This window comes from Anguilla anguilla, chromosome 5, assembly GCF_013347855.1.
Source record: "Anguilla anguilla isolate fAngAng1 chromosome 5, fAngAng1.pri, whole genome shotgun sequence".
NCBI classification, from domain to species: domain Eukaryota; kingdom Metazoa; phylum Chordata; class Actinopteri; order Anguilliformes; family Anguillidae; genus Anguilla; species Anguilla anguilla.
In genome coordinates, this window is record NC_049205.1 from 63,420,593 (window position 1) to 63,439,173 (window position 18,581).

General features: G+C 46.3%; 1 pseudogene; it reads right to left on the bottom strand.

Annotated features, from left to right (window-relative positions):
- LOC118227999 overlaps positions 1–18,581 on the bottom strand; it is a 96,679-nt pseudogene that overhangs the window by 63,473 nt on the left and 14,625 nt on the right.

Genomic DNA, 18,581 nt, shown 5'->3' on the forward strand with positions numbered 1-18,581 from the left:
AGAAAAAAAACTTGGATGGTATGCAAAAAAACTGTAATGTGCGTCATCTACGTTGTAAATTCTTTATCATACTGTTGCCGTGCGCAACCTTTAATATTCCTTGGATGAAAAACAATAAAACACCACTGATTACAGTATTGCAAAACCACACAGGGTTTCGTAAAACCATACTGGGATACCTAAAAATAATGAATCCCGTCCAGCCCTAGTTACAACTTGTATCCTTCTACAAGTCATTTCTGACCAGCCCTGTCTGTCTGTATACCCATATTACGAAGTCCGATTTTTGGGCTAGCCCTGCGTCCATTTTCTCCCTGTCTGAATCTCTGTCCATCTTTTCTGCCTGTCTTTATGACCTGGTTTGCATCTGTGAAACCCCCATCTGTCTGTCTGTCCAGCCTTCTGTCTGTTCGTCCGTAGTCATTTATGTCTGTCCGTCCTTCTGTCCATCCTTTCCATCCTTCTGTCTGTCAGTCTGTCCTTCTGTCTGTCCGTGCTTCTGCTTGTCAGTCTGCCCTTCTGTCTGTCCGTCCTTCTGTCCATCCTTTCCATCCTTCTGTCTGTCCGTGCTTCTGCTTGTCAGTCTGTCTGTCTGTCCATCTGCCCGTCCAAGATTATCAGCATGTGTGATGTCACTGGATGATAATCATCCCTTAACTCACCCCACTGAGCCAATAAGCCTTGCTGCTTTTACAGGAAGTAGAAGGCCAGGCTCTATGCGAACAGCTGCTCCTAAGCAGACGCTAACACATCCTAATTAGCAGACGCGCTCCCAGATTATTTTTCCAGTTAGCAAACGCTCCTAAAACGGGGGCGCGCCAGAGCCCTGAAAGGTTTGGCCGAGTGAACTCGTTCTGACCGAAGCCTTCGTCAGTTCAACAAGAAATTCTTTTATTTTTTATTTTTATTTTTTACTTTGCTGTGCCCCGTGACCCTTTAAACTCCCAGGGGTGGGGTGGGAGAAGGGGACAGACACTTTCTTCTTCCGTTTTAGCTCAAATTAAATAAATGAATGGAATTATACATTTTTCTCTGCCACTTCCCGTTTAACCTTACTGAAACTACGATCTCCCAAAATGCATTTATTTCTTCTCCCACTTGCAGCAATGAAAAGATAATGCAAGGCAGTCTGGCAGAGGTGCGATCCGTCTGCACTGGCCAGCCCAAAGGTGCAACTGGGGACACAAACATGACGACGTCACATGACGGGGTCACATGACGGCGAGGTGCGGTGTTTCTGAGGAGCTCTGCGGACTGGCGGCAGGTAAACAGGGCTCAGGTAAACTCAGGACAGGACGCTAGTCACCTGAGTAGCGAGGGACATTCTCCGCTTCGGCGGGGGAAACGTGACCCCCGGGGGGGGGGGGGTGCCAGGGTTCCATCCGTTTGATTACATTAGCGGCAGGTTTCATTTTTTTTTATTTGTTCCCCCCGACAGGTAACGTGAAACCCATTCAAGATATTACATGACAACTTTGTTTTGTTTTGTTTTTTTACACTAGTCAATGCATTCAAACGCAACCAAATCCACACTGTCTGCAGCCAGGCATCAGGTCCAATAACAAGAGACACACAACAGCACTCATCTTTCCAGGAATTACACAACACTCCCCTTTATCAGGAGTCACACAACAATACTCGCCTTGCCAGGAATTACACAACACTCCCCTTTATCAACTGTCACACAACAATACTCATCTTTCCAGGAATTACACAATACTCGCCTTTATCAGGAATGACACCACAACACACATCTTCATCAGTAGTCACACAATGATACTCAACTTTTCAGGAATAACACCACAACACTCCCCTTTCAGGATTTACCCAACTAGCCCTTCGCATTGGGGAGTTTTTTTTCTTGCCGCCGTTTGAGGGCTTTCTCCCTACAGTGAGTTTTTACCTTATGTACCTGCTGTTTTGGGGTTCAGGCCTGGCGTTTGCTCTGTTCGCTCTGTCTCTTGCTGCTCTGTAAAGCGTCTTTGTGACAGTACTCTGTAAAAAGTGCTGTACAGATAGAACTGAATTGACCTGATAGAGAAATGGGCACGTGTTCTGGACAGCAGAAGTTTTCAAGACAAGCAGATGCCTTTTAGAGAATCCATAAGAGAAATACTTCCAGCTAAATGATCCCCTACGAGGCCAACCAGCCCAGCTGCCAAAAAGGTAACAAGTAAGACCTGATCCTCAACAAGCCCAAAAAACAGGAGGTTTTAAAAGGTCAGTATTTCTCCATGACTGATTTTATTCCTTCCCGTTATGAAACTGGTGTTGGATGTCCGTCAGTGTGTGTGTGTGTGTGTGTGCGCGCACGCGTGTGACTGTGTGTGCGTGCATGCGTGTGTGACTGTGTGTGTGTGTGTGTGTGTGTGTGTGTATAGAGGGGATTTGGGGGCAGGGTACCAAGCCATTAGAGAAGCCCCCAATTAACAAAGTCAGTGAACCCTTAAGGACCGGGCAGCCAGCCTGGATGGAGGACTTCTTGGAAATATTTTGGGGATCTTGAAGAGCGAGGGGGGGGGGGGGATTGGGCACATGCACAGAGTGGCTGGGAGGCCACCCCACTCTGAGACGGGTAGGGGGAGGGGGAGTAGCTAATTTGGGGCCATCACTGTCAGAGTAGGAAAAGGAAGTAATGACTCTGACCCCTCAAAAACAGGGCAGGGGGTGTGCTTGCGGTGAGGTGGGGGTGGGGGGAGTGGGGGGGTATAGATAACAGGCATCAGGCCCCCTCTCCTCCCTAATCCAGCGGGCGGCTGCAGTCACAACAGCCAGCAATGACAAGGTCAAGGGTCAAGTGGCTGACTGCTGAACCCATGACCCCTGTGGCCAGGGGGGGTCAGAGAGCCTCTGAGGAAGAACCGGCAGGGGACCATGTCACAACCCCCGCCCCCCCCCGCCTCCCCCCTGAAAGAAACCCCCCCCCCCCCCCCACCCCAACACATACGCATGCCACAAGCTCAACATCGATTTGTTTTCACAGATCCGTTTTGGTCAATTAAACTTCCGAGGAGACATCGCTGCACAGGGGGTCCCTGACACGACGGGGGGGGGGGGGGGGGGGGGGGGCAAGGGGCCATGCCTGGGCTCGTAAAACAAGCCCTTTAACAGAGCGAAACAAATTAGGAGCCGTTGGACTGAGACCGGGGGCCACGGCAGACCCCATAAAGCCCCCCCCCCCCCCCCCCCCCCCCCCCCCCCCCCCCCCCCCCCCCCCCCCGTGGGGGAGAGAATAACACCAACGCGCCGTGTGAGGATCCGTTTCTGTTCTGTTGTTCCAAGGTAATTTGGGGAAAAAATTAAGAGTTTCGAGAAAAATTATTTTAAGGTTTTCTTCCACATCTGCTGTACAGAAGGATCCAAGCACGAGGTCAGAAGGTTAATATATAAATCAAACAAAGTATTTTTGTTTTGTTTTTGTTTTTTTCCTGGAAAGACACAAAAAAAAGCTTTACAACAGGAAAGCAAAAACATTAGTGTGTCACATTTTTATCAGAGATCACTCACAGAAGCATGTTGTGTTTCCTTTTTGCTTTCACAACATACAAAACAAATTTACAAGCTAATCAATTCATAATCAATAGATCAGCACAAGTTTATTACAGAATACAACAAATGGGTGGAAAACGTCTATAAATTGGGCATCACAGCACCGGAGACACAAACATGCATTTATTTCTGTTTGACTGTTCATGCTCTACCTTATACAGTTGCAAAAACTGCATTATGACTGTTAATGTTATTAATCTTTAATTTTATGGTCATATTATGGTACTTAAAAATATAAACTGTACTTGACCAATCACTGAGGTTATATACAGAGTGATTCAAGGCGTTGACCCAACTCAGGATCCCGGATAGCCAGTGACTCCAGGCTGGATCTGTGCCGATTCTGGAACTACGTCAGCCAGGCGTCTCTGAGACCATGAAAAGCGCTGTATAAAATAAATGTATTATTATTATTATTATTACTATTTAGGCCAGAATTGGAGTTGTTGGCTATCTGGGGAGGGAGTGTAAGCAGTAGGCTTAGCAGTAGGGGGAACGGCATTATCGACAGAAACTAAATTGTGACGTCTGAGTAGGCCTTGGAACGAAGCCTGAACAACGGCTTGTACACAATCGCACAAAAACCACAGAAGAAGAAAGAAGAACCTGCTGTCCCAGCTGCCTGTCCTGTACTCAAAACACCTCTTCACTAAAAGTGACAAACATAAAGAACCACAGAAGAAGAAGTGCTCACACTGGCTGTGACTCCTCTGCAGGCCATTCTGCCCTCTAGTGCCTCTGGTGGAGAAATAGCATTACTGCAGCACCTAACTCTACACAGTTAGTGATTGATAAAATAAAGATGGTCACCAGTCAGCCAGAATTGCATGTATTTTTTTCCACAGTGCAGCACATTACTTTCAACAAGTCTTCCCTCCAAAAATATGCTTAAAGACGTGAAACATTTTATACATACGAAAAAAACTTCTAAAAAACTTAATGGAGTAAGACGTGGTTTTTGACGCTGATTCGCCTAGCTCCGCGCAGCTCGCTTTCAGGAGCTGGCACATGGGAGCAGACGCTCCGCTTCACAGATATGAAATTAAAAACCGGGAGAAGAGATAATGTTTCCTGCAGGTCCTGACTGGAATCCAAGAGCAGGAGCAACGGCAAAACTATGCGGTGCGTTACTGTAGCGGGGAACAGCTCGCTGACGCTAACGCTAATACTAACGCTAATGCTAAGGCTAATGCTAAACTATGTGGTGCGTTACTGTAGGGAGGAGCAGCCCACTGACGCTAATGCTAATGCTGAGGGCGGTGGGGGAAATGTGCAGGGCCAGGGCTGTACTGCAGATAGAAGCCGGGCTGTGAGCACGCAGACAGGAGCACAGTCTTTGTCTGGTAGAGGCCACAGGCTTGTGGGCACCTCCAACCCGCTTTGGGCTCAGGTGCCGGGCAAAATAAACAAGTAAAAGTGAAAAGTGAGAAGGAAAAGATTGCCCCCCCCCCCCCACTGAAATATATGCTACCAAATAGGTTCATTTATTTACTGCAATGTCAGAATTCAGCAAGGTCTTTGTCAGACAAAACATATGTGTGTGTGTGTGTGCATGTGTATTTTTTTTTCTTTTCTTTTTTTTTTTTTGGCTGAAATGTTGCCGGCCCGGATCAAAGCAGCCACCCGTTCATGTCTGCAATCAGAAAATGGCAGAGCGGCCAGAATCTATTTCTCGTTACTTATGGGGAGGCGTGTGATGGTTTCCCGGAAACAGACGAGTTTGTTTTCCCTGCTGTCAGGAGCCTAAGAGGCTAAGACGTAAAGGACAGAGAGGGCGGTGAGAATGGCAGGGCCGCGTCGGCCATTTTCCCCCGAACGCAGAGCGGCGGTGCCGTGTCAGGACAGCGACTGGTCCCGTGAATGCTTGTGCATAGGGTGGGGGGAGGGGGGAGGGGGGCAGGGGGCCAGGGGGGCAGCCGAATATCCTTCAGATTTCTGGAACAGCCCACCCCACAGAGCCAGCCAACCCGGTCATGGCTGCCCGCCACAGGGGGTTCTAAAGCTGGGGCTGGCAGCATGCCCCAAAAATGCCACCCCCCTCCCCTCCCCTCGACCCCCCCACCACCAACGGGCATTCATCTAAGCAAGACTATGGGTGCTACAGTTAGAGTCTGCCTGGCCCCCTATGGAGTACCTTCACACGAGCCCCAAAACACCCCCCAACCCCCCATTCCCGTGCCCCCCCCCCCACTACCCCAGAAAGGGATAAACTGCCCCTCCCCCCCCCACCCCACTTCAGCTCAGAACTGGGCCAAAGCCCAAGGGTGAATGGGAGAGGTTTTCTCCAGGTGCAAACGGACACATTTTCCACCGCTGCACCTTTAGACGGGTGTCTGAGACTGCACCCCACATCACGACTTAAAAATCCTACTGCTGCCTAAAGGAGTGTGTGTGTGTGTGTGTGTGTGTGTATACTGCATATATACATACATACATACATACATAAATAAATAAATATGTATTTGGCTCTATATACATATACATACACACACAATATAATAATGCATAATATATTTATTGTAAATACATATATATATTTTTTTTGCTTTATATTGTTCAAAAGCTAGATGCTCGCAAGCACGCAAAGGAGACGCATTAAAACTCTTCCCAAAGTAATCCGCAGAAATTAAGCTCCGGTCCCTCGCACTTTAATACCGGACGCGGTGCAAATTCTTTTTTGCCGTAATTTTTACAAAAAAAATTTTGGGGGGGGGGGGGGTGCGGATTAACGATTAAGAACAAAGTGCGTTGGCAGCGGCGATGGCGGCGGCTAGCGGTTTTCTGCAACTGTCAAAAGAAACTTTGCCAGCGCGCCCGCTCGCTGCATTGCGGATGCCAACCGACGAATCAAAGGCAGGCAGCGCGCAGACAAAGAGGGTCTGATGCCAACCTCGGCTCCGCTAACGCCCGTTACCGCCATCGCTCCTCTCCGCCACTCTCCTGGCACCGCACAAACAAAATGGCGTCGCCCTGGCAGGGCACACAATATGGCCGCATTGTTCAAGGATGGGCACTGCCGGCTGAATGCAAAGCGCCTTTTTTCTCCCTCCCCCCCCCCCGACCCCTTTCCCTCCTTTTTTTCCCCTCATTGGTTTATTTGTTTGGAATTCTCCTCTCACCCCTCCCCTCCCCCCCGCCACCCCAAAAAATGCCATGGCAGAGTCCTCCATCCGCACGGCTCCAAGGACAGACCTTTCTGGTCTGCGCAATGCCAAAAAAAAAAAAGAAAAGAGAAAAAAAAACGAAAAACAAATTCTCGCCAGACGGCACAAATTTCGCAGAGTACGTTTTCCGCTCTTTTGAAACGAGCCCGCGTTTCGACCGCCGCGGATTATTCCGTTTCGGACGGCACGCTAGAAAAGGATTTCGGTAGTTCCACGACTGACGGTACAAATGGAAACGCACACCAGAGCTGCAGCAGAGAGGTGAGTGAGTGAGTCAGTGCAGAGGGGTGAGTGAGTCAGTGAGTCAGTGCAGAGGGGTGAGTGAGTCAGTGAGTCAGTGCAGAGGGGTGAGTGAGTCAGTGAGTCAGTGCAGAGGGGTGAGTGAGTCAGTGAGTCAGTGCAGAGGGGTGAGTGAGTGAGTGAGTCAGTGCAGAGGGGTGAGTGAGTGAGTCAGTGCAGAGGGGTGAGTCAGCACAGAGGAGTGAGTCAGTGAGTCAGTACAGAGGAGTGAGTCAGTGAGTCAGTACAGAGGAGTGAGTGAGTCAGTGCAGAGAGGTGAGTGAGTCAGTACAGAGAGGTGAGTCTTTGTGAGTCAGTCAGTGCAGAGGGCTGGGTGAGAGAGTGAGTGCAGAGGTGAGTCTTTACAGAGAGGTGAGTGAGTCAGTGCAGAGCTGACAAAATGTCTCCTTCTGCTGACTTTGAGGATTTGAATGAAGTATCAAGATTTACCCTTAATGCTGTCAGCCAGCAAGAATAGAACCAGTGTGACCTTGTCTGACCAGTGACCAGCGTTCCACTGTTTTACTGCAGACATTAACGTTGAATCAAAAACAATCACCTCTCGTTAGACCAAATAATTTCATTACATTTCACAGTACGAAGTTTGGCAGAACTGTGTGAAATGCTCCATGAGGAAGCGTTGGCATCACACCTCTGCTCACCCGATCAGGCTCACTCCAAACCGGCCTGAGATTTAAACCAAACACCGGGACAGACTTCACACAGGCAGGAGGTCAACTAGCTCCTAAAGCACCAAATACCAACGGGCAAATCAGCGGGCACCCCAACGCCAGACAGACAAAGGGGGCCTAATGTCAGCCTCGTTGCCCGCGCAACCATTACTACTGCACCGCGCTCCCCCCCCCCGCCCCCCCCCACCCCCACCCGGCTCCTCCCCAAACACAAAATGGACGTCCGAGGCTTTCGAAAACCCCTCACCCTCATTATTATCGCACCTCTCGTAGCGTTTGGCCCTTCGAGAGCGCCCCTCAGAGATCACCCCCCACACCCCGCGGACGGCCCGCGGTTTATAATAAAGAGAACAGCGATTTCTGCAGTCCGGAGGTTCCAACTGAGACTCCTAAAATAAACTCACAGGGGGCAGCGGGACAGAGCCCAGCAACACCACGGTAAAAATACAGAACTTTGATTTCTAAACAAAACTGAATAAAACCTGCATCAGATAAATAAATAATAAACATTGTATTTGGATGCAGTTATTTATTATTTGATCCCCAAAATCGCTTTGCATTAAAATCTTGTTTCAGAATAAATTAAAAGCAAAACAAAAATCTTGCATCTTAAAACTGCATTTTTTCCCCACAATAACACCAGTTCTCAGAACGATCGTTCTCAGGACCGGACTTTTCTGACACTCTAATCTCCATCATTATTTGTTGCATTAAAAGCTCTGCTGCAAAAGTCCCCCTAAGCAGGGATGTTTTCTTAGAAATTCAAAAATGACTACCGCAAATGAGACTGCTGTGTTGGGGTGCTCTCAAAAAGGAAGACAAATCATATTTCCCCAGACCCTGATGGGCACATGTATGCATAATATACATTTTTTAAAACAACGTATGATTTACATAACCCGTCAAAAGTAATATTTCAGCACTCGTAAACAAATGAAAACTCAGCTGCTGCAACCGTTCCTTCAATCGCCATAAAATCAAACTGCAAATCAAGAACCACAAGCAGAAAAGATCCGAGTACATCATTCTCTGGTTAAAATAAGGTTCCAGTAATTCAGCATATCGCCTTCGTCGGTGAAATCGATTTTAAGAACTTCAAACGAAGACTCATGAACGCAGAGCACACGCCAATCAGGAGCACCTCTTTCATACAGGCCGACCTGGGCCCTTTCTGAGCACGGTCAGCGATGGCCCCGCCCACCCAACCTTAACCCCGCCCACACCACCCCAAACCCCTCCCACCCCACACACACACCCTGCCCCCCGACTCCGCCCATTTGGCCCCGCCTACCTTGGTCCTGGACGTAGTAGGCGAGGAACAGGTCGAGCTCCTTGACGGAGACGGTGATGTGGTGGGGCTGGACGCAGAGCGTGGGGTTGGTGCAGTGCGAGGCCTTGACCAGCCGCTCGCCGTCCGTGCTCTCCAGCGGGATGCCCTTGAACAGGATCACCATCACCAGGTCCAGCCGCCACACCTTGTCGGCCTGCCGCAGGCAGTCGATGCGGCGGATCTTGCCCTTCTGGTCGGGGTTGGAGAGCACGCAGCAGGGCGCCTTCTTGCCCGTGACAGAGAGCACGAAGTCCTCGCGGTACTCCTGCCGGATGTCCTTGCGCAGCTTGGCCAGCAGGCGGGACGCCCACTTCTGCTTGACCTCGGCCTTCTCACCCAGCAGCTCGTCCTTCACCGCCCGCTCCTCGTCCTTCGTCATCCTCTTCTCGTGCTTCTTGAAGTACTTGCGCTTGCGCGCCTGCAGGTTGAACCAGGTGTAGGCGATGGCGCGCACGTGCGGGAGGAGCGCCTCGATGAACGGATGGAACTCGTCCTGCGTTCCCCCCACCCCCAGAGAGAGAGGAGGAGGGGAAAAAAAGGAGAAGAAAGGGAGAGCGGGGGGTAAAGAAAAGAAAGGAGAGAAGGACAGAGAGAGGAATCTGTTAGATAATGGAGGGGGGGGGGGAACAGACACGTAGCAGGCGCAAACTCTCTCGGCCAAAACTGGCCGCCCAATTAACCCGACGCCATTTTGCAGCCCGCAGCTTCACTTCGGCCACCAGAGCAGCCACCTGCTAAGCAAAGCACTCCCACGACAACAAAGCGAAGTTTTAAAAAAAATAAACAAATAGAAATTTCCCCACAACAGAAAAACGACCGCTCTCAAACCGCGAAACGGCATTTCTGACGCTATACGTACCACCAGCGACAGACAATAGGCGGCACACGCCATGCTCCCCGCGCAGCCTGCTGACGAAGCCGTTTTCAAACGGTTCTTAAAAATGGCAGAAGAGACCGGCTACATAGCTGAGCCGCTAACGTTTAGCGTAGCTCGGCTAGCTGGGCTACCCCCGAGACCTGGACCCCCGGAGACAGAAGCACGTCACGGGGCTGGGGGGGGACGGGGCTTGGGGGGACGGGGCAGGGAGGCACAGGCAGCGGGAGGCACAGTTATTGTTCCTGCCGGAGCAGCGTGTCCCTCGCAGCGCACACGCTCAGCCACGGCGGCCCGATTGCGCCCGTCCCAGAATGCTCTGGGGGGGGGGGGGGGGGGGGGGGGAGGAAGCGAGCGAGCGAGAGGGAGAGTGCCAGGGCATGCTCTCTCACACCTCGTTCGTCTCTCACCGCCCCGAACGTGCATTCCTGCACAACATCCCCACCCCTCAGCACCGCGCTCACTCCGCTCCGATAAGAGAGCCATTACCGAAACGGTCCGCTCTGTTTATCCCTTAAATCACCCCACCGCTAAATAAACACATTAATTACAATTACTAAACGCTTTTTATTTTTTAAAAACCACAAAAAGACGAGGCTGTTCTTCGTCTGAAGTTGGCATAAAACCGACTTTTATAGAAATCACTTTTTATTTTTTTTATAAATAAAAAAAAAAAACCATCAACGGGGCAGGTGACGGCACAAGGCCAAAGTTAGGCGTTGACTGAGGAGGAAAGGAGAGGCTGTCCCTGTAGAATTTCATTTTTTTAAGGGGGGGGGGGGGTGTGTGAATTTTGGGTCCCTTGCAAAAGACAGTTTGTCCATTCACTTAAGACATCACAGCATTAGCGGTAAGGGTTCAACAGTGAAGACAACTATTTTTTACTCTGTGATGAGTAGGTTATTTGGAATGTTTTTTCAACATTCTAACTCAGTGTTCTAGAACTCCATTGCTTATAATTACCAGCAGCTATTGTTACATCAGCATTAGAATTCCATTCACATATTTGTGATCACACACCTTAAAGGTATAAACAAGGGAATGTCCAGTCCATTGTTCCTTGATGCCACCTAGTACCATCTACCAGTAAGTGATAAAATCACAATTATAAGGGTTTAAATTCTTTTTTTAAAACCATCATTCAGTCATAACTCACATGCATGACTTAAAACTGGTATGTTTTTTTGTCTTCTCTGGAAACTACACACAAACGCAATTTTGCACACTTCAGATTGCTATACTACGCTTAGGCTACATCATCTGCTGATCTTAGAAGGTGAAAATAAATAAACAGACATTTCTCAATGTTTTCAGTGTATTGCACTCTGAAAATTATGAGAAATGTGTGTGTGTCAGCAGACAGACAGACAGATAAATATTATTCACCCTTGCAGTCAGATAGAAACATTAATTTGTCTTATGAAGCAACATGCACTGCCAGGAACGAGAAGAGTATCTGGGCCAGAGGAAGGGTTTACACACACACACACAGGAAACGGAGCTTTAGCAAAGGCAAGGGAGGACATGTTTCCAGCTCGCGCTCCTGACTTCCACGGAACGCACTCGCATACTCGCGCGGTCACTTACTTCTACCGCGCCAAGCCACCGGCAGAACATAAACAGAAGCGCCATTCTATAGTAAACAACCAAAAGCTGTTTTTTTTTTTTATTGCGTTTGAAGTTACTTTTTTTTTTTTTTTAAATAAACGCACAGAGGCCTCACAGACATACAGTATGCGAGGAGCTTTTGAAAGAACTGAAGAAAAAGAAAGATGACTCCATTAAAGAAATATTTTTATTGTAAGAAAAGGGAGACCTGGTGCTTTAAACCTGTGACATATCCGTGCTTGTTTTAACCATTTCTGATACGCCATCACTGATAGAGCTCGTCAAACACGTTTATGTGTCCTCACCCAAACAACAAACCAAGTACAATTGAACGCAGAATGTACACCCTTTCTAGGCAGTAATTAAACAAATCCATAAACAAATTACACAGAAAAGGGGAAGAGAGTCAAAATCTTTATAAAAAATTAAAGCAGCTCACCATTTCAAATATCAATTTAAGTCTGTTCATTGCACCATGTTACTAAATGGTATCACAGTGTCTTCTGCAAACTAATATGAATACTACTTTTATACTAATTACACCTCGGATCATGCACTAAATAAGACAAGGGTTTCAAAATAAAAAACACAAATATTTTACAACAGTCGTGGCAGTAAGTAACCTCATACCTATCACTGCCGTACAGCTACGCCAAGAAGGCAATGTTTCCTGGTGCAAAATAAACCATATCTTACTCAATCCCTCTCGGAAGCCAAACAAAATACAAACAGTGGAAACGTGTCGGCCAAGAAGCGGAGAGGACCCGGTCCAACAGATCAAGCCACGGTGTCGTTCTCAACACGAGCGTCTCCGCTTCTGTATTTCGAATTCCCGTGGGCTACTCTGCACGAGCGTGACGGGGGAGAAGCCGCTTCAGGTGCGGACTGTCATCAGCAGGACTTAGGCGACATTCCCGCATTTCAAACAAAGGTCTGAGTGACTTTTATTGTAGCCCCATAAACGTTATCCAAACAGATCTGCCCTAGGAGTAAAACAATTGCGTTTTTACTAGAAATAATTACAACAGGTAAGTAGGCTACTTTCTCAATGTCGCGTGGTGAATCACTCAACTCAAACCCTGAATGATTCTGTGGAATAAACGCGTGCATATGCGTATTGGAATACCGATATAAGTAAACCGTCATTGAACCGACAAACAAAAAACATATCCATACAAGTACAAGTGACAAGTACAAGTGAAATAACGCACAATTCGTCTAAGTATTTCTAATTCTTGACACCTGATCGTTTACATCAGTGAACAGGGCGCGCGTTGTTCCTTTTTGGCCACAAATTTCGAAAACAGAAAACTAAGTATGCTTACTCGAGCGTGAACAGTAGCCCGGTTGCATGTTACAGATGCACATCACTGAAGTTTAGAATTGTCACGAATAGCCTGCGCTGCGGTTTGTTTACAGACCTGCGGTCGTGCAACCAATTTAATAAATAGCGCACTTTGTTTAAATAACTAAGTTTAATTTCACAAGGCCGTCCGGCAGCGCAGGATAAGCTCCCCCGAGCACCATTTCGGGGACAAGTGTGCCACACTCGGCACTCTCTTCACCGGTCAATACGCGATCTCAAAGCAGAATAACAGATTAAATAACCAAAAAAAAAAAAACATGGTTACCATACCTGTGTCAGACAAATTGGAGAATACATCACGACCCTGTTCAACAACGAGCTTCACTCAACCGCCAAAGTCCCTCGGAATATCAGGTGGAACGGTCTTATCGATTCATGCTTCCCTCTCCCGTGGCGTAGGCATATGCAGGATTCTTGTGGAAAAGACGGAGTGCAAAAAAAAGAACAACCGAAGGTTAGTCCTCTCTCCACGAGTGCGAAAACCGATTCTAGCTTCGGTAGATGTTTTTTTTTTTTTTTATCGCTTCAGGTTACTCCGTTTTATTTTAAGGCTATTGAAATAACTTTGATTCATTCCGGCTGCATCCAAAACGACTCGACAAATCCTCAACTGGGGGAGACGGAACAAGTACTCCACCGGAATGTAGAACGTTCCTTTTTCTTTTGCAGTGAAGCAAAAAAAAATGTTCGCAAGTGTATTATAAAAATAAGAAGGCGCCAAATTTCTGATCCCGTGTTTACTTTTTAAACTTGATATAATAGCGACCAGCAACACCCTCCGGTCTGTGCGGTCTCAACAAATCTGCCTCAAAGATTTTACCTAATCACACAGTCATACTCCTCCTCTTCCAATAAACCCGTTCCATTTTCCCCACCCCACTTTCGCTGATATTTTTTCGGAAACCCCGGTATTTTAAAAAATATTTATTTCCCCTTTTCGCTGAAGAGATAGTATTGTATGAGCGGAAGACTTTGGACCAGCGCCCCGTTCCGTAACGAAACGAAATGGAAAATTCCTTCACGGAGTAGAGCTCCGGGGCCTTATTCGAACTTGAACTCGCAGCTTTTCATTGTATGCGGCTAATGCCTCGAGCTATCCCGTTACAAAACCAAGATCCGTCCGACGTATAAAAACAATTCATCCTCAGACGCCCGTACATAGTCGCTCGTGCAAAATTCCCTCACGAGAAAGCGCTCGCGTTCGCATCGTATGCATACGACAGAAAATATCTACACACTTAAACCGGATGGTAAACGACGTATGTATAGGCTATATAAGCTACACGCGAGGCAGTCCTTGCAACAGCGTTCGTCTGCGCGACAGCAGGACGTGTTCAGTAGCCTACTGGTGCCTGTATCTGCACAGCCCACGTTGTGAGGGACTAGGAGGCATCGAAGTGAAAGCAGTAACGACGGCAACAATTCGCCGCATAAAAAAATAAATTAAATTACTATTAACTTTAACATTACAAGAAGCCTAAATCTGATCAAATGCGTCTGAGTGGCTCACAGTGGACATGCTGCATGTAAGCACAACAATGTTACAATGTATCTCATCTTTTCTACGTCATAGCCAAATCGTAAAGTTTGGTGCTCGGGTCATAATATAACGCTCAGCACAAAGGTCGGTCTTTTTTTCGTAAACACACTTGCAGGTATGATTTTTTAAAAACAGATATATCCGAAGAGATCTAAATCAGAAGGTGTTGCGGAATCACATTGCCAGAGAGCCCGTGAAAGTTTCCCATGCGACCTTGCGCCGCGGGGGAAACGCTGCAGCTTTAACATAATCATATCATTATATTCACCTTAAGCGCAGGTTCACCGAAGGTGACGGTGTACAGTGCAGCATGAATGTTTGGTCAAAAACACTTCGGGCAAATGCAAACGCGTTGATTAAGCAAACTCAGCAATATCCCAGTAAAGCCCACAACTAAGGCAAACAGTTTTCATATCACACCTCTGTCAGGTATCCTCACTTAAATCCATAATGGGTATGATACACACCATAGGTTTACGCACACAAGTACAACTGCTTTGTCAAGCTAGATCCAGACTAACAACCGTCAAGGGCGCATGTCTTCTGAACAAACATGTATTGGTTTCACGGACAAACATAGCTTAAAACGATACGAAACTACAGCTTTAGAAAACCGTGGAGAGGTCTAAACGCACTACCTCAGCAATATCAAAATACAATTATTCTTCCGTTCAAGTCCAAAACTTAGAAAGCCTACAGAAACTGCGCAGCTTACGTTCTTAGTAACAGTCAGTTACTTGAAATGTTCACAGTTGGCCTAAAGGGGTATGAGCTTGGATTGCAAACTAATAAACCTGTAAAGAAAATACTTTTATTCTCTTTCTGGTGTTCTGCTTTAAAAAGTCATTTTAATCTTTAACAAATGGGGCTCGGTAAACCTGATTTTCTGCGGATTCAGGCTCAAGTTCAACGGCGGGCACCAAAGGGGGGGGGGGGGGGGAGGGCACGAGGCTACTCGGATAAAGGGACGGTTCAAAAATTAATTCACATCACGCCGCACCGGCGTCTTGTGTCAAATTCGGGTCTGGTTTCCCCCTTCCCCCATTCGAGTTGCAAAATGTTCACACGCTGTGCTGAACCGCAACTTTATGGGAGACATCTCCGCTGAATTTTAATAGGGTGGTCAACACACGGAGGCGGGGGTGGGGGTGGGTGGGGGAGAACGGAGACAGAACAGCAGTATTAAGTCGTGCAGATTTCTGACACGGGTTACGAATCAATCCGAGCATATGCGCGTCTCCGAGTGTATAACACCAACAAGACGTAGGCTATTGTGTACCCATTACACCGAAATATAAGGCTGTCTCGCAACAACACATTCTAAAAGCTTCGTAGCCTGTGTGTTAAAATATCAAATTGGTCTACTGCAAGAAACAGCGAACAATGGGCAATCAAATACCCTATAATATCTGCTAAAATAAATACGTTAATGCTCCAATAAACCCAACTCCAGAACCGATTATCACGATCTTATTTGGTTCATATAATTAATTCCATCGAGTCTGCGAGGTACAACACAATAAAACTAGGTGACTGTAGCGAACAGCTGACGCTAAAAACTGAAATCGGCAAGGCGATGCAACTTGCCAGAATCCAGGCTGCATCGTTTCAGAATTTAATTGACGTTCACGGCCAGAGGAGAGGGAAGGGGGGAAAAAAAGTTAAAGCAGGAAATGTGCCAAGTTCAGCACTTTCTGGACGTTACAGCTCCACCATCGACGCATGGACACGTTGCCGTGACCCGCATAGAAGACGTGCCGAATACCAAATAAAAACAAATAATAATAATAATAATAACAAAAATGCTGACGTCGTCTTAAACACAGAATACACTTTCAGAACTCGGGCTTGTTGTCTGTTTTCGTCAACCACGCGCGTGATCAATTTCAGGTGCGGAAAAAAGAAGTAAAATGCAGTACAAGTAGTCAACAGCCGAAAAACATTGGCACAGGTCTTTTTCCAACATTAATAAAGCGTCCACGTACCATTGCACTGTATTGCATGAATTAAAACGGGGGTCCTGGAATCTGGGTGAAACAGAAGCCGATACGTTCACATTTCTGAAGTTCAAATTTGTGCTCTTTTTTCTCCCAGAAGTTTTTTTTTTCTTTTTTTTTTTTTTTTAACAACACCGGAAGATAAATCTTGCCAGAAAGGCGGCAAAGTCAAAATGAAGGCAGAGAATGTTGCGGATTGGGTTTTTTTTATCTTCCTTCCTCTTTCAGTTGGAGTCTTGGAAAGGTTTTTGATTCTTGATTTGAACGCGATCCAGAAGAGGCAGAGTTCTTGGCTCTGCGTCTTTTCTTTCTCTGTCTGCCTGTCGTTGGTGCGGCTTGCTGGAGGCACGAGCTGCGCACTTGGACTTGATTCCTCTTCTCTCATTGGTCGGAGCTGCCGCGGCCCTCGGTGCGCCGAGCCTTCAGCCTCTCACTTCCGCTCGGCGGGCACTGTCCTCATTTGCATATTTTCAGACCCCTGCGCCTATCATAAGCAAGACTGGCCGAAGTTGAAACGTTCAGCGCCAGACGGGTCAAGACCTGACGGCCATGCCTTACGCTTGGATTGTGAAATATCTTCCATCATAGACAAGAACGGGAGAATAAATGTTCCAATTAAATCAAAATCTATTTTAATTTAATTTAAAATTAATATTAGCCAAGGCGGGTGCACACACTCACACACTGTTTTAATGCATTCAAAATGATTTTTATCTTATGTTTTTATTTGCCATTACATATACTTTGCATGGATAATCAATACCAGTTTGTCGTCTGCTGGTATGAATTGCAGTGTTTTTAGAAATCGTAAAGGCAGCTCTTCTTAAAAAAATCATATCATAAAATATAAAACGAATGGCCTAATCCCAATTTTCTGTTCTGCATTAAGGTCAGTTTATGATACTAAATGAGAATAAAGGTTTGGGCTTGTGTCCCCGTTCCAAACATCGGCAACACATGTAGCCTACAGTGCTAGCGGTAGCTCGCGCGTTTAGAGATACCGATCCAGCTGGCGGTGTGTAGCGCAGAGTCAGCCTGGCACCGCTGCCCGCGTGAGACACAAAGCTGCCACGAGAACAACACGCCAGTCCTGGCACCATAGGCCAGCGAGTCTCACACCACAAATACTAATAACAACAACAGTAGCCTAGTTCTATTTTATTTATTTAAGAAATTACATTAATAGCTTACACTAATTTTGTTAAATAAAAGGTACAAATAGTGCCTAAAGAGGTACAAATGCTTATCACTGGGGTGGCCCCCCATACAATTGTACCTCTAGCTGACAATATATAATTCATTTGTACCTTTTTTTGCTTGCAAAAATTGTGTATTAATACCCAAACAGACTACTATGGGGTACATTTCAGGGTATATTTTGGGAAATTTGTTCCTGAAAGAACAAAATATGTACCTCTATGGTACCTTTATTTCTGAGTGTATATATGTCCGTTTTAATTTGTGAAAGGATGAACATACATACTGCACCATGCTTACAAGTGATGTTGAGGCCATGAGTGTTTTTAGATGTGAAGGTATATTCTTTAAAAAGTAACAGACTCCACGTCTTTTGTATCCAGTCTGTCTAAGACTACTGTAATGCAAGTAGGACCTCTAATGGTCCACACAGATAGCTGTTAAGTGGAATAGGTAAAAATGCTATTTCCAGTCAAATGTGTCTTTCAAATAAGTATACAAAAAATAAATGTATTCGCCGAAGGGCAATTAATAAATAATTTCTTTATATGAACACTTTATCCAGCCATAATCTGAATGTGTTCTCATTACATTCATTTTAATAATTACAATCCATTAACACTACCATGGTCATACAATTTAGGGACATAAACAATGTGATGTTATTGCTGGATTACCCTAAATGTATAAGTATCTTAAAATGCATTCAAATGTATTTTTTTTTTTTTTTTTTTTTACAAATGAACTTATCTTAAATTTCCCTAATTTTCTATAATTATACGACCTCACAATTGACATACAATTGATCTATCCTATAAATAGTGTCTGCAGAACCTGGTGATGTAATTGCGTCATATAATAGATTCGCAAGGGCTGGTCTTTTGAATGGTCATTTGTTAATCTAAACTGTGAGCTATTTTAATAAGTAATTTAACTATTGGTTGTATTATTTCTCATAAGCATTACATTAATTGACAAGAGGTTG